This window comes from Opisthocomus hoazin, chromosome 14 (genome assembly GCF_030867145.1).
Source record: "Opisthocomus hoazin isolate bOpiHoa1 chromosome 14, bOpiHoa1.hap1, whole genome shotgun sequence".
Classification (NCBI taxonomy): domain Eukaryota; kingdom Metazoa; phylum Chordata; class Aves; order Opisthocomiformes; family Opisthocomidae; genus Opisthocomus; species Opisthocomus hoazin.
The window spans coordinates 5,257,471-5,273,656 of NC_134427.1; the positions used below are offsets into that span (position 1 = coordinate 5,257,471).

The following is a 16,186-nucleotide window of genomic DNA, read 5'->3' on the forward strand; positions in this document are numbered from 1 at the left end:
GATATTGGTACTTACTAGCAGTTTAGCGAAAATGAAACGCTGCCTCATTTTAACTCTTTTAAATTCCTTACAATCTGAAGTAGTTGTGGCAGCGTGTGTACTAACTAGTGACAAAGACATTAAAGTCTGTTCTGGAAATCTGCAACCCACTGGACACTGCTGGTTAGCTATCATAACATAAAATAAAAAAAAGCCCACAAATGTCTGTCTGCTCTCAGTGTAGCCTAGGAATTTAAAGCTGTTCAAGAACTTACTACAAAGTTGGAGGTCTTTGTAGTAATCTCATTAAAAATTTTAAATTCCTAGGGTAAATTAAGAGCAGACAGATCTACATGTTTGGGTTTTTGGGGTTTTTTTAGATAGCTAACCAGATGCGTCCAGTAGGATGCAGTCTTTATTTGACATTTTAAATGAGAATCTGGGGAATGAGTAACAGCGTATTACATAAATAACAGTAAAAGTAGAAAATAATAAAAAAGCCAGGGCTACAGACAAAATGTGGCAAAATAATAAACAATTTGAATAGAGAAATGTTAGTTAATATATGAGAGAAATGTGCTGTTATTCTGGGAAGAGGAGAAAAAAAACAACAGCAAAATCGGAAGTCCCTGGGATTGAGTGAGCAACAGTTCAGATCACCACAATACCAGTCTTGTTTTGTGAGTTTATTTTTGGACTGTGTGTTCAGAAACAGAATGTAACAGATCAGCAGAATGATAACATATTTGTATCACACAAGTGGGAGCTCATCTAAAATACAAGCAACAGCTCTGTACCAGAAGTAGTGTAGGGCGAAAGGTCTTGTCTAAAGATCTAATGTGAGATGAGATGGTCTGCCAGAGCACCAAGTTTCACAGAGAGATCTGCAAATAATTAAAAAAAATAAAATTGGTATTTGAATTAAGAGAAAAGACATGAAAAAAGACCAGTTACATGTTTATTCAAGTGTCTCTGAGAAACTGCTTTTGACACATAAAGGAAAGCAAGGTGATGTGGATAAACACACAGTGGTATGGACTGAGAGTTCTGAATTCTTGTGCTAGATGTGCCCCAACTAAAATAATTTGTAAAGTCACAGCCCTATGGACAGATCTCCTGAACGAATTAATTGCATTTTTCTCTTGCATGCCGGTTGGTCAGGTACTTTTTGAGTTATAGATTCACTGCCTTTAAATAAGCCAGCAGTTTCACATACCTTAAATTATCTGTAAAACCAAGAAGCAGTTTATGACAGCCAAACACCATTTGGAATAGTAATGTCCAGGTGCCTTTCCACTGGTAGTTTTTACAAAGTTAATACCAGAAGTGATCATGTAAGAAGGGGGAGAAAAAAAGTAGTAGAAACGAAGGATTCTGGTGAGCAGGCAGGGAATGTAGCACATACAAAGGTCCATCTGTCACTGGGGAAGCAGGGGGAGATGCAAAAGGAAGGGAAGTGTTGTGATGCCTGAGAATTCTTCCTGGGTTACACTGAAATACTAGGAGGGAGGGTGACAGGCACACAAGGATGATGTGGCTTGCCGTTTCTCCTAAAACTATCTTCTCATGTGCGTTATCCGATGCTGTTTTCTGGGGTATGCTCTGAAGATACTGATGTCCCCTGTCTTCTGACATGTGTTGACCTTTTCCTTCCTTTTGTAACCAGCATACAGAAAAGTGGGGAAATGGCAGCACATGAAACTGTCTTGCCTTCTAAACAGGACGAGTCTAGCAGGGCTGATCTGACAGTGTTGTGGAGAATTTTGCGAAGCACCAGATACGAGGATGATGGGCAGAGCGGCATACTTGGAGGATGACAGAGGAGTGGGAGATGATAAGATATGCAAGTCACTTTGTAGAAGCACAAAGGCTGATGCTTTAGTATGCACGCAGCAACAGAGTGAAATGTGTTGCTCTACATTTTGGGCAAAGTAATAGCAAATTGACAAGCTGTGCAATGAAGAGAAAGTTCTTCAGTTAAGCTTTTTTAAAAAGTGAAATATATCTGAAGTGTGCTTATCGTCTGTGTGAAGGCAGGCCTATTTTGTCAGAAGATAAAGAGATTTTTACCATAGCAATTTCTAAAAATGAATAAACTTCTCACAACAAACTTAGCTGAATAGTTTATATGTTTTAACATGTTTTCAGCAACTTTGTATCTCTTTGGGAAGGTAACATTCAGGTGTTATTTCCTCACTTTGTTACACTTACCTTACTGCCCCTCTCAAAGTGTGGGAAAAAGTTTGTGTATAATTGTATTCAGTTTCTTTCACAAAGCAGATAATTAAAGATTAAGTCTTTTAACTATAGGGCAGACTTCCATAATATTTTAACCTCCTGCCTCTTTCTAAAAATCCTTTTAAAATAGACAAAAACCAGACCTTCTAAAAAGGTATTCTTGTATTTTGGATTCAGCATTACTCAAGTTTCCTAACACAGGATTTGATATATTTAAAACAAGAGAGTGCGTTGATTACCACTTAAATTAGCATTCATGTATTTTTTGCCCACCTGCATTTTCTCAAAATGTACCTTAATAGAAAATAAGTTATTTATATGTAACTGTTTTATAATACTGCAACTTCAGAACTTTCTAGGTGTCTACGATTCAGCTATACACTGTCTGAAGTGCATAAGCTCTAAAAAGACAACAGTTTTTTTTTTTTTTTTTGAAAGGAGGATCCAGACATGTCTTTTGGATAGCTTTTGAATTGTACTTATTGTTTTCTTGTTTAGAAAATGAATTGCAACAATTTGCAACTATGTCCCACCCAGCCAAGGTAATAGCACTAGTAATTGACCAAGAGTTGCTCTGGTGAAAGTTTACAAATATTGAATTATTTAAAAGTAGTGATGCTTTATCATTACATTAAGTCCTTTTGGGGTTTTTGTTTTGGTTTTTTTTTTTTTCCTCCATAGAAAAGAGGGTTTCCAGGAAATGGTCATGCAAGGCATCTTGCTGTTACCCAAAGAAATTGTTGTGGATAGCGTTATAAGGGATCATGTTTCTCTGCTGAGATGCCCAAAGCTGACCATGGATAAGATGGCATTAAGGGTCTGAATGGCAAGTGGTAAACAGTGTTTACTATGAACAAGGCTAGGGAGGGAGAACTTAATTAGATGAGATTTAAAAATAAAAGAAAAAGCATTTATAAGAAATAGCTCCAAGTCTAGTTTCAGCAGAAAAATGGCGTAACACTGATAGTAGGAGGTGATAGAAGGGGCAGCTAAGACAGACAGTGAAATAGGTCAGAGAAAGAAATAGCCAGATAGGAAAAACAATGATTTTGTCTCAGTTGAGATAACTACTCAAAGTATAAACTGGGATTGATAGGGAAAAGGAGAGATTGGCGTTCATGTACAGAAGTAATGTCAAAACAGCAGGATGCAACTGCAAATTTTAATATGAGATATTGAGAAGCAGTGATTTCTGATTATGCATGAATGTACAAACATTGCTGTTGTGGTTAAACCACAATGGGAGGCAGCTAAACCTGCAGGTCTTTGTTCACCTCTTCAGGGTGTTCACATTGCTGACATACTGATGTACAACGTACACTGTACTGATGTAAAACATACATTGTGTCTGGCAATACCACCAGAGTTAAAAATACTTACATGCTGTTGTTAATTACACTATTTCAGTACACTTATATTTGAGTTCAAAGCAAGCTAATATTTACTATAGCCTGATTAATATACTTAGAATTTACAGGTGTCACAGGCCTCTGCTTTGACTGTGATGATTTTAGTGTGAAGCATTTCTTTGTCCTCCTAGATGTTAAAAAGGGGACCTGTTTCAGAGCAGTTTTTGACTAGAATTACAGCTCAGAGTACTGTAATGGAGAGTGACGTGTACTTCCAAAAGGATTCATATAAGTCCATGTTTTAAATTAAATTCTTTCTATTGATTACTTAGCATTTCTTGTCAACTAGGTATACCATATACATTAGATGTTGCATAGGCACAATATACCCAGCTAGCAGTGGACTCGAGTGAAAGCATAACTCTGTTCTTACAGGAGCACAGCATCTTCTGCTGTGAATTAATCCTGTGTGCTAATAAATTGTTGCATTAATCTGTTGCAGTTTGAGGGGAAATTAAATTAATGTTACTGTTACGGTTCCATTATTCTTACCTATTACCGTAATTTCCCTGTATTTGCTTATCAGAGGCAGGTGGTGCATTCCTTCTAGAATAATATAATCTTTTTGTAGCTGTCAATTCATACCTCTGTTATCTGACAAAATAGATTCTTACTCAGTCTCACAACACGTCAGTCTTGCCTCTGATGAGGATAGTTACCTCTTGCTACTGTAGATCATCTCTTGTGATGTCTTTCAATAGAAGCTTTCCCTTTCTTTCTGATACAGCTTATCAATTCCATGACCCGTGGAAGATGGAGATCACGAATCTTCATCATATTTCAAGCCCACTCTTGCAACTATGTTGGTTTCGAGCCTCAGAGTAGTTATGGATCAACTAACTAATGACACTGTGAAAATCAAGAATGGAATGAGATGTGTTTTATGTAAGATGAAAGCTAGGAAAGTAGTTAAATCAAAATTATAGAGTGAGACTAGATTTGTGGTTAGATCAGAACCAGGAAGTCAGATTGATGAAATTGTTGTTGACAATGATATTGTAAGCAGTGGTACAAATTTGATAGTCAAAAACACTAATGGTGGAGGAGATAAACAAAGCTTTACTATGGCCTGCTTGTGTTTTAATGTTGCACCAATACTGAGTGGTTCAATGCATAGAGAGAAAGGAAAAAAGCATGGTTAATGTCCCTACAAACTCAGGGCACAGTGATACAGACTTGCATTTTCTTAACATAGGTGTTCACGAGATCATCATCACTGTCCCAAGGATTAGCTGCTTGAACCTCTCATTTCTGTCCTTTTTTATGCTTTCATTCCTTCAAGCGGAAGCTGAAGCAGCGACCCTCACTTTTACTCTCAAACCATGTTTGAATGAGGGAGTATCCCACAGCTAGTCACACTGAAATTAATGTGGATGATTCTTCTGTGTAAGCTGCATCAGCGTGAGAGGACAATGAAGTGGTGTATTTGCCCTTTAAATAGGTCACAGAAAGCCTGGGGTGGTTGTTATCAACATCTGCCTTCTGTGAAAAAACTGCTAAGACAGAGCTTTTTCTACATGTAAACAGACATTTATTAATATTGACAGGTCTTACTGAATATTGCAGTTAGACACTAATGAGATTAGGTAAATTCCAACTTCATTACTCTCCCATTATCAAAAATCCTTCATGGATTTATGGTAACCCACTACCAGCAAAGTATTTTTGCACTTTCTAACTTCTTTTGTATTAGCAACCCATTCTAGTAGTCATGTAAGGGACATATGGCTGAATTGTAAAAGATGGCTATTCAAAATCCCAAGAATTTTCATTTTACAGACTTACATAGACTCAGGAAAATACAGCATTCAGATAAGAGATTTCTTGACTTCCTGATAAGACAAGGGCAATAACTTTTCAGTATTTCTTCCTTGTCATTGGAGAAAGGCTAATTGGTCAGTGATATTTCAAGATTCACTGACACTAGAACAAAAATCAATTACTTGCATATTGATGTCCCAGGTAAAAATAGTACTTATGTATTTGAAACTAAAATTGAGAAATAACGGGTTTGTTAAAACAAATCTTTGATTTAACAGTGCTTATATACAAGGTGAAAATAAAATGTATGTTAAAAAAATATTTGAATGTTTGTTTGTTTGTTTTTCTCTCCCACTGACAAGTAGCTTAGACTAAGATTTTGAGTTTCTGCTTGGATGGGGGGATGGCTTGTTTTTCTTACCTCACAGTCCCTTAACTGAATTAGCATAGGGATTTTATTCAGCATAACTTTGCAGGACAGGTTAACTTCCATCTTCATTGTAATGGCTCATACAGATTATAATTCATATATTTGCAGAACCGTACTATGTCTTTCCTGTTTCATGTGCCATCATAGATGGGGAAGGTAATAGATTTAGGGAGCTCAAAAATAGATTTAGGAATTTTTTTGCTCTGGAGTTGCACTCCAGTCAAGCTCTAAGGTCACTCTCTATTGCCTGTAATTTAATAAATATGGAGAGTTGGACATGTTGCATTTCCAAGGTAACTTTTAGCTGCCCTTTGGAAGAGAGAGGTTTTCTAGGAGAGACAGATTGTCTTTTGAATGATGCTGAGTACTTTTTTCATAAGTGCACAGTGGCAGTGGGGAATAGGTCAGAACTGCAACATCTTTCCCTTTCTCTGTTACTGCTATCAGATCAGTGTGTATTTGTTTAATGTTGTAACATAGCTTCAGTTTTTTCACGTGGGTGGTTCCTTCTCATTGTCTGTTGTCTTTTCCACTGAGACATGGAAAATGACCATCTAAGGTGACAAGAATTTCAGCAGTCCCTTGAAGACTTACAAATACTACTTGCTGAGATGGCAAACTTCACAAATAGAAGGTGTTCATAAAACTTACCTTATTTCCTTTAATACACATTTGTAGAGGTTGAAGTGCAGTTGTAGATTTCTGTTAAATCTTGATGCACCTACCTTCCAAGTAATTTAGGATTTTTTTTTTATTTATTATTATTTTTATTATTTTATTTATTATTATTTGTTTTATTTTACTCATGAAGCAATAATGTGCTGCACAGCAGGGCTAGATTTGAATGTTAGTCTTCAGCTACAGGGAAGTTCAGGCATTGGTATAAAAGTTGAATTCTTTGAAAGATTGAGACTCACAGAGTCTAAAACTATTCACAAATGCATAACACTTCCTGCTGATCGTGTGGTTTAGTTAACGTTCCTAGTACCATTGTGCAGAGTTTCAGATGCTGACTCTATAAGCTCTGATTGCGGAAAGAGCCTTTTTCTTCCAGAAACCTGAGATCAGTTGGTTTTCAGTGAAGTAATAACTTGGATACAACAGTTTCAGAGTTAACTTTGTAAGTGTCCTTTACTCTAGAAGTCAGTTTCTGAAAAGTAAGTGTGTTTTCAGAAGTTAACGATTTTTCTTTCACTCAGGCTTTTGTCGGATAGGTACAGTTAGTCCTGATAATAGCTTTGTTTCTGAACTTGTTTTTTGCAACAATCCCCTCCCCCCGCACACTTCTGTTGTTTTTACATGTATACCAACCTGACTTACCCCACACGACTTTTATTTACCCCAGTACCTTCCCATAAAAGAAACCTGTAGTGAGCCTATCCAATAAAGGTTTAGGTGTGCACAGCAAGTATTTGATAAATGCTTTAAAGAGCACATGAAATGACTTAGGACAGGACATATTTAGGTAACCCATTATGTTGTTCTTGAGAGAAGAGAGGGAAAAATCTGTTAGTATTGCAAACTGTAAAAGTTCTTAAATATATCCTAGTATCAAAAATGTGCAGAATTTTCTGGTTACTGGTTTCCTTCTGATATAAAAGATGTTGAAGTAATGAGAAACAGTTCAAATAAAATGGAATAGAGAATTTACCCAGCTTTTAGTTTGGCTGAAAAGTAATTGGCTCCCTACTATCATTTCTGTTGTTTAGGTTAGGTAGTTCTGGATTTGTGGATAGTGTGACAAGAGATGAAAGAAACTATAAAATGAGGTAGAGACTTGCGGGATGCATATGAGTGCTAAGTGACATCCAAAAATCTTCCAAAACTCACCTGCAAATATATGAAAGCGACAAATAACGTTCATTTTAATCTTATTTCCTGTTAGTAATTACAGATGAACCTAGAAGGTGGACTGGGGGAGAAAATATGAATATTTGTAGGCAGGATTCTTATCCCTTACATTCGTCGTTATGCATGGACATGTAGTGAAATATATTTGCTTCTCACTGTTTTCTAATTCCTTAGCTTTAGGAACATAAGGAATTAAAAAAAAAAAAACGCAACACCAAAACTTCACATTACATAGCTCACTTACCTTGGAATCTTTTTACATCACCTTTGCATCATACGACTGTTTTCATTATTTTATGGTGTAGTTCAACATCCACCTTCTTACAAAGCCCTCCCCATTTACTCATTTTTCTTACGATCTGAAATATCAAAGTATGTAATCCTTATGAGAAGGTTTGGTAGTAGAATAAAAATATTGCTCAGTAGTAATTGGTCTAGAGAGATCTGGACAGATAAGTGGTCATCTGTGAACACTGTTCTGAAAAAGTCACTGGGTCTGATTTTTAAAGGGGAAAATATCTGATTTGCATTCTTACAGCTGTGAATTAGTGTCTCTAGGTAGATAAAACTCTACTGCTGACTGGTGACAGTGAGTCAAGAGTCAAGGTAATTGCTTCTTGTTGGTTGATACAAGGCTCCTTTAGGGTGGTTTATGGCATTATTACTGTAAAACTGTCAGGTTCCATTATCCTGAATTCCCTTTGGGGGATTGACTGAAGACTGGGGGAGGAAGTCTTGCTTCCAGGCACGGGAAGTTCAGTGAGTTAGGGTGAGGGACAAGTTGGTGTATCTTTTTGCATTCAAGGCTCTGATTTTCACACTAGCTGTCATGAAACAATAATATATAACTTAGCATGTCTCTGTGTGGGAAGGATGAGAGACTCAAGCTGGAAGGCACAAATCTGTCAAATGGAGATCTTCATCTATCTTATATGAATATTATCTTTTCCTGATGTCCAGACAGATCAGTATGTCAACACAGATGTGGTGATGCTTTCTGAGCATAATAGACTACAGATTTCTTTACTTGAAACTAACTATAGACAATACTTAGAAATTAATATTTTCCCAAAATATATTGAATAAGGACTTCAGTTTCATTTATGTGAAGCGAATTCACCAGTTACACAATCTACAATGATGTCAACAGTAAATCGCAATAAAAACCCCATGTATCTCAATAAAATTATAGTTTGGTTTGCATATATGCAGAATATTGGAACTGCAAATATGCAATGTCAAGCAAAGTTACAAAAAGCATGTTGTATTCTTAAGCAGGTACACTGAAGTATTGTGACGTGAATGGTGAATTTTTATGTTTACTGTACAGCAGCAATGTAATGCACGTCTGAGGAAAATTTATAGAAGATTATTCCAAATTAATTACCTCATATTTGATGTTCAACTGACTTTTCCAGACTTGACTTAGTTTTGTTTTTTTCTGAATAGTTTTAAAATCTTTACAAGTTGCCAGGATTTCTAATGCTGGCAATATCTGAATTGACTACAGGTGTAGAATGTACGGCAGCAACAGGGTTTTCCATATGTCATTTGTATATTATAAGTTTTAAAGTAAGTTCACTCCTTAACTGAACTTTCTGAAGGTCTTTGAAGGTTTCAAACAAGCAACAGTATACTGTAAACTTCTTTTTGCCATTTTCTATAGGTTTAGATGCTGGTGATGGTTACCTGGGGTGCAGGGGGGTTTTTAATGTGCTTATTTGGTTTTGGATACCTGTCTTATGAGCTACTTGGAGGAAAAAAACAAATCAGTGTTACCAGCTCAAAATAAGTCTGGCTTAAGAGAATTTGAGACTTCTGAGGGTTTATGAAGCATGTGGATGTAGACAGTTAAAAATACTTCAAAAAGTACCAAAAGGATCACTGAAGATGAGATTTTTTTTCCCACCAATAAATTAATGGCAAAAATTATTGGCTAAGCATTTTATAAGTGCAAATAAACAATAAAATTCTCTAGGAAGATCTCTGTGAAAGTTAAAACTGAAGCCATGGTTGAGTTACCGGTCGCTTGATCAAGACTTCGTTTGATTTCAGTAAAAGCTGCCATGAGTCTCTAACTTTTCCTTGTGTTATGCTTGCCATAAAATCCTCCTCAGAGGGTAAGAAACTATTCTTTTTATTTGATTTGACTTTTTCTGTTTTCTCCTTTCTTCAAGATGCAAGCAGGAAGACAACAGTTTTAGTTGGATGTCAGCAGAGAGTATGCTGCTGTTACAGTTGCAGGTAGATTTCTTTTGTAGAAGTATATCACTACTTGGAAAATTGATTTGTGTTAGAACAGCAGAAATGTGCACTGTGTCTCAACATATTTCACACTCTTCCTGGGGCTATATTTAAAAATATATGTGAGTAGAAAATTCTAAATTGAAATATAAATTTTTACTGCTATGATTTGCTTTCCTCATGACAATCTAACATTGAAATTCAGTCTTTGAAAAAATTAATACCTTCACAGTCTGAAATGAAATAAATGTATCAGTGTTTTTGAGGAGAAAATGCTTTTATCAATTATAAAAGCAGCTCCTAATCATTATTTAACCCATATACACAGTTTTTAAAATCAGTACAATTTTCAAAACTATATGTAGAAATGAACCCCAAATTTGCCACTGAAGTACTCAGGTGCAGAGGCCTCCAAGTTCCTGACTGTTCCCTTTCCCCGAATCTGATAGGAGAGACCAGTGCTAACAAATCACCTCTTCTGGGAACTTTTTCTCAGACGCAATAGAAGAAATAGTTGTGGCTTAAACTGTATATATATTTAGCAATTTTATATATGGAAGATCTTTTATTCTGGCAGGTTGCTAACAGTGCACTTAGGACGAAATAAACTGCACCCATAATCTTTACTACTGTCATGAAATCTGCAGTATTTTAAAGACTTCATATTTTGTATGTCACAAAGGAAGGAGGTAGGAGCCTTTTCAAAATACCCTGAGAGTTTACCACCATTGTGCTGGTACATTATTTTGTGTAAATTCAGTGTCAGTATCTATGAATAAAGAAGCTTATCTTTGACCCCTGTTTTATCTTTAAAGAATGACATGACATTGGTTTCTGAATTTCAGAACATTTATTTATTAATTATGTTAGTGAAACTAACTCTGATTTTCTGCTCAATATAGTAGTCACCACCAATGTATCCAACAGGATTTTTAATTTTTTGAGGTAGTTTTCTTTGTTAAAAAGTTTGTCAGTAAACTCGTTTGTTACTAAATAACCTTATTAATAAAGGCATCAAGAGGTATCACCATCCAAGCATGAACCATGTTACATTTAAAGAACATTATATTTTTGACCAAATTAAAAATAATTATCACAATTCTAGAAGAAAATTAACTAATCATACTCTGTATTGCTGCATGGGACGTAGAAGTTCTGTGGATCTGTAGTAATTCTAGTTTAGGAATAATTTTGTGAGGATGATTATATTCTGCTTCTTTTAGTTATTGTAATGCAGGCAGCAATAAAAAGTTTACTTGTGTTTTTCATCTCTGTCATGATAAACCTTGTATTTTGGATGTCTGTCTTGAGAAACCTTGGATTAGGTTTCCAGCAGACTCATTCAAATCCTAAAATTATTCAATTTATTATTGTTAAAAATTCCAAGTTATTCACAAATAGTTGTCTTTTTCACATGTACATATGAGATAATAAAAAAATACTATTTTCAAAATATTCAGTAAAGAAAAGAAAAAATAAAGGTGAATGATAATAGTCACAAAACTTTCAGGTTTTTCCTCTGTTCAACTCACTTTTCTGTGACCTCTGTTTTTGGGAGACACGAAGATTTCCAAGATATGTTTTGAAAATAGGAGAGGTAGTTTCATTGAACACACAGTTAAAATATTAAAGAAGCTTTTACAAAAATAATGTTTTAATTTTGCTATTAGCTTTCTAATATTGGGTGTTGGTGGTAGAGATTTAAATAATCATAGCTGATTTTCCCCCAGATACACTGTAGGTAATATTTTCCGTAGCTTCAAGAGGAAGTACAGGAAGGAGAAGAAGGAAAGTCCAAAATTATATTCTTTTAGCTATCAAAGAATACATTTAAATTGAGTGTCAACCATGGATCGTGGCACTTGACTGCATTAGTATGGTTATTTTTATTCCTGAAAGAAAGGTTTATTACAAAGCAATTTATATTCCCTAGCCCAGAAATACAATTGGTCTGAACACTGGTGTCCCGTAGAGCTTTTGAAGCTGGGACATGTAGCAAAGAGCATTTCAGACAATTTTAAAGAAACAAAAAGAAACATTGGTAAAGGGAATGAATTCTGAGTCATCAGCTGTCAGTATTGAAATACATTTTTCTCACATTGTGCTATAATTGCTAGCTCTATTAATGTGATGTGTATTATTGCTTTGGTTATTGCTGATGTTCCAAAGTCAAATAATTGTATTTTTTTCTCTTTGCTTTATCAAGCAAATTGACTTTTTTTCTCCCCCCCTTTTCTTTTTCTTTTGAGCCAGGATGTTCCTCTGTACTTTTCAGAATGGGATATTATATGGCTTTTCCACTTTGAGATTACTTTTTCCTCTTCATTTTAACCCCAGTCATATAATTTTCATTCTCATTTCTATTAGGGACTTTTGAAACCTATTTGTTGTAGCACATTTAAAGTTATAAACAAAATAGTAGCTTCTGTTTTGTTCCCCATCCTGTTTCCCTATACCTCAAAAATAGTATTCTGGCAGTGATATATCAGTATTTTCCAGTGGTGAATTGACCTTTGTATTGAAAGCCAACACAAAGTGTGAGTACCATAATCTGAAATTCAGTTTACAAACAGGCCATAAGACATTGATAGAACTTTTCTGCTTTCCAGCACTGTTGCACGCCTTTTATTGTTTCATGTAAAAGAAATACTCATCCAAGATGTGAATATCACAGATGCTTGCTGTACTTGTAAAATACCAGAACATGAATCAGTTCCTTGAAGTTTACCTAGTTCTCTGTAAGATTTTAGATTAATTTTATGGGTTTCTAACGTCTGAAGTAGTCCAGTAGTTGTCTCTTACTGATAAAAAATTGTCATTTGAATAATTTAAAGCTTCAACTGCCAGAATCATCCAGAGTTCTTGGCAATGATGCTAAATGCCCAACTGGACCTTTGACAAAGTTAAAGAAAAAAGAAATTATTCGTGTGTTTTAATGTCTGCTTCTGATGTTTTTTGGTTTTTATTATTCCGATTTTGAAGTGCATTGTGTTAAGACCTTATGACCTTTGCTGTACACCTTCACATATGAATTTTAGCTGGACTTCTGTCTTTCCAGTCTTGCCTCATCTCTGATTTCAAAGTCTCAAATAGTTATCTCTGCCAGACCAGTTATTTACTACGTACTAAACAATGACAGCAATAAACAGCATGGACAGCAGTAGAAACTATTTTGTTTCTGTAGTGGTTCTCGCTTTCAAGGTTGCTTGTGAGGTGGCGTCCTAGAAGGCAAAAGCGTGTACATTTCAATAATAGTGAAGGGGAAATAAACAAAAATTGTTCAAAGAATCTGAATGAAAAAATAGAAAGGACACAAACCATTCCAACGGTCTCTCTTCTAGTACTGTGGTATATAATTCTGTGGGTGGCAGGATTATTATTTACATTGTTTATGACTTCTATAAAAGATCAGTTTTATCATCATTCTTTCTGCTACCTTTTGGAGAGAATAAATAAGCAATCTGATGTGTTTCATTGTTTAGAGCGGTGCTGTATGAGAAGTAGTGATGCCTTCTTTCAAACTGCCTAGACAGTTTTCTAAAAGGGTACAATTGACTTGAAATCCTGTTATTGTTTTGTAATGGTATCTAAACCAGCAGTATTTGTGCTTTCGGGTTGTTTTCTGGAGCGCGTATATTCTGTACTGTGATGATGTGATCTTTGAGAGTCACCGAACTGTGAGCTTTGGCTCATTGTGGTTTTGTTACTGGCCTGCAGAGTCATTGTGAATAAGTCGCTTCTGCTTTCTGTGCCTCAGTTTCCTTGTAGCTAAGTGATGTGAATAATACTGGCTTGACCTGGGAGTGGCCTTGCTGGATGAAAATGAGTTTCATGTGATCTTGCATCCTGTCTCTAACGGTTGATACCAGATACTTAGGAGAGACTGTAAGAACAGCACAAGCCTATTTTCCCAAGCTATTGCTGAGCTTCCACCAGTTCGAGGCTCACAGATTTCTTGGCCACAAGTGGTGGTTCTGATATTCTTACCTGGATTTTTTTCATATGTGCAGTTTGTCCAGCTGGGTTTTGAACCTATTTAGTAAAAATTGTAAATTGTATAAGTTGAGCATTTGGAATATGGGCAAAGTGTTAGAAACTACACTGGTGACATTTATATACTATGAAAGCAGCCCTGTCTTTGAAATGTGTTTTGCATACAGTGATGAAGGAATTAAACTTTATTATTTTATGTAAAAGTGTATATAGTTTTTCGTAGGCTCATGGAGGAGATCAAGAACTGTGCAAATACATTTTTCACAAATAAGCATGCCTATTGTATTAAGTAGAAATAAATTTAATTTGGTTCATATTTGAAATGTACATAGGTTTGAGCTAAGCTGAGAAAAAAAGGCCAGAGATATAAGCAGAATTTATTCTGCTAACCAGTGGCGATAAACTTTGTACTACTCAAGGAATAGTTTTCTCCCAAGTTTTCCTATGTTAAGGAACTGGAAGAACAGTCAAGGCTCTTTAAGAAGTGAACTTACCTTTGTGTAATTAAAACCTGGGGGGTTTAGATGCTTCCATATTTATGATTAGCTTTTATAATAAATTTAAAATTAATTAATACGTAAGCATATAATTCACTGTTCTGTTTGACTGAAAACCTCACTCAAAGGTTTGAAACCTTTCACAGTAATTAATGGCAGGTGTGTGTGTGTGTGTGTGTAGAGATCTCATCTGACACTCATACAGAAGAAACAGTAAAACCACCAGTCTCCTCATTGCTGGTGTAATGTTCAGATAATATTAGAAGAGTTCTTATAAACAAGAGTGAAGTCTTTCAGAAACTGTTTTGAATATTGGTTTGAAGTTCGACTACATATTTATCACAGCATAGCATATGCTACAGGCTACTGAATTTCATGAGCAAGGTAACAAAGAAAATTGCTTTTTGTTACTCTGCCTCTCACAAAAACCTGACTAATTTAACAGTTACACGCAGTGGGTTTTTCTCCTCATATTTTTGGGGGTGTTTTTGTATACTAGTGGGTGGAACAAGTTTATCTATCGGAAAAGGTTTTAAGGTAGTAAGTTGTATTGCGATGGTCGGGAATTTCTGACATGGTTTGCAATTGAAATATTCCGTATCACTATAAAACAAAAGATGCAAGCTCATGCTATAGTGCTGTGTGCTTCCTGCCTCTGAAATCACTGAAAACTAAAGAGCTACATTAATCTGTGTGTTAGTATGGAATGATTGGTTGGCTTTTCTTGCCGGGCAGCTGCTGGAACTCATCAGATTGTGCCTAAGAGCATAGTAAGGAAAAACTTTAGTAATGCCTAGCCCTCTTAGAAGCTCTGTCATTTCAGCTGTCTTTCTCACTTTCACTAATTTAGTCTAGGTTGCTGTTTTGTTAAAATACATAATGCTGAATTTCAAAACAGATTTCATTTGATTTTACATTTTATAATGAGTTCTTCCACATATATCCAGAGTAGGCCTCTTCCAACAGTAATGGTAAAGTTAGTTGAAGGTAGAGGTAGAGTTTTGACTCTGTAGGTAGAATGCAAGACAAATTTAGCAACTAGTTTTATAGTGTCACTTTAGGATTTTGAGATAGTGCTCTAAATTGTGAATCCATGTAACAACTGAAAGCTGTTTTGTTGTTCTGAAAAGTCCTGCAGATTTCTATGAACAAATTGACGCAATCCTTTCTTGGAGAGTACTTGTTTTGTCTCATTTCAGTATCTATGAATTTGATGACTAATGACAGATGTAGTAGTTGTTAGAAAGTCCTAGGCATGTTTTAAAAATAGTAATGTGCCTAACAAAAATTTTGAATCGAGAATCAACTGTTCATTTAACTCACTGCTTCATAAACATAAGAAATCAAATTCTTGTTCGTAGCTTAATACCTTAATACGCAAGATTCCTAAGAATACATTAAACCCTTTAAAATAAAGAAACAGAAATTAATTCAGTGTAGAAATCAAGGTATAAGCTAAATCTTTGTGTCTAAGTTAAAAATTGTTTGAGGAGTGTTTAATTTAAATTGTTTGAGGTGTGTTTCGTTTTCCATGCCGATGGTCAGTTTCCCAGTTGTTGGACATAAGTTAACATATTTTTGGTGGATTTTAGGTGGATTTATTTTAATAGTTTTGGTTTGGTCAATTCAGTTGTTTACATCACATTTTTAGAATATGAAGGCTAAACTTCGCATTGAATTATTCAGAGCATGTTATCATCCCCAGAGGGTGCTTTCTTACAACAGTTTTCCTAATTCTGACCTGTGTGTGGCTGGGAGATGCTGTCTTTGTTAGCAAGTGTCTC

At 35.5% G+C, this 16,186-nt stretch overlaps 1 protein-coding gene across 3 annotated transcripts in view; it reads left to right on the forward strand.

Annotated features, from left to right (window-relative positions):
- The window catches only part of PCDH11X (protocadherin 11 X-linked), a 513,039-nt gene that overhangs the window by 53,999 nt on the left and 442,854 nt on the right, over positions 1 to 16,186 (forward strand). The gene's annotated exons all lie outside the window — the stretch shown is intronic.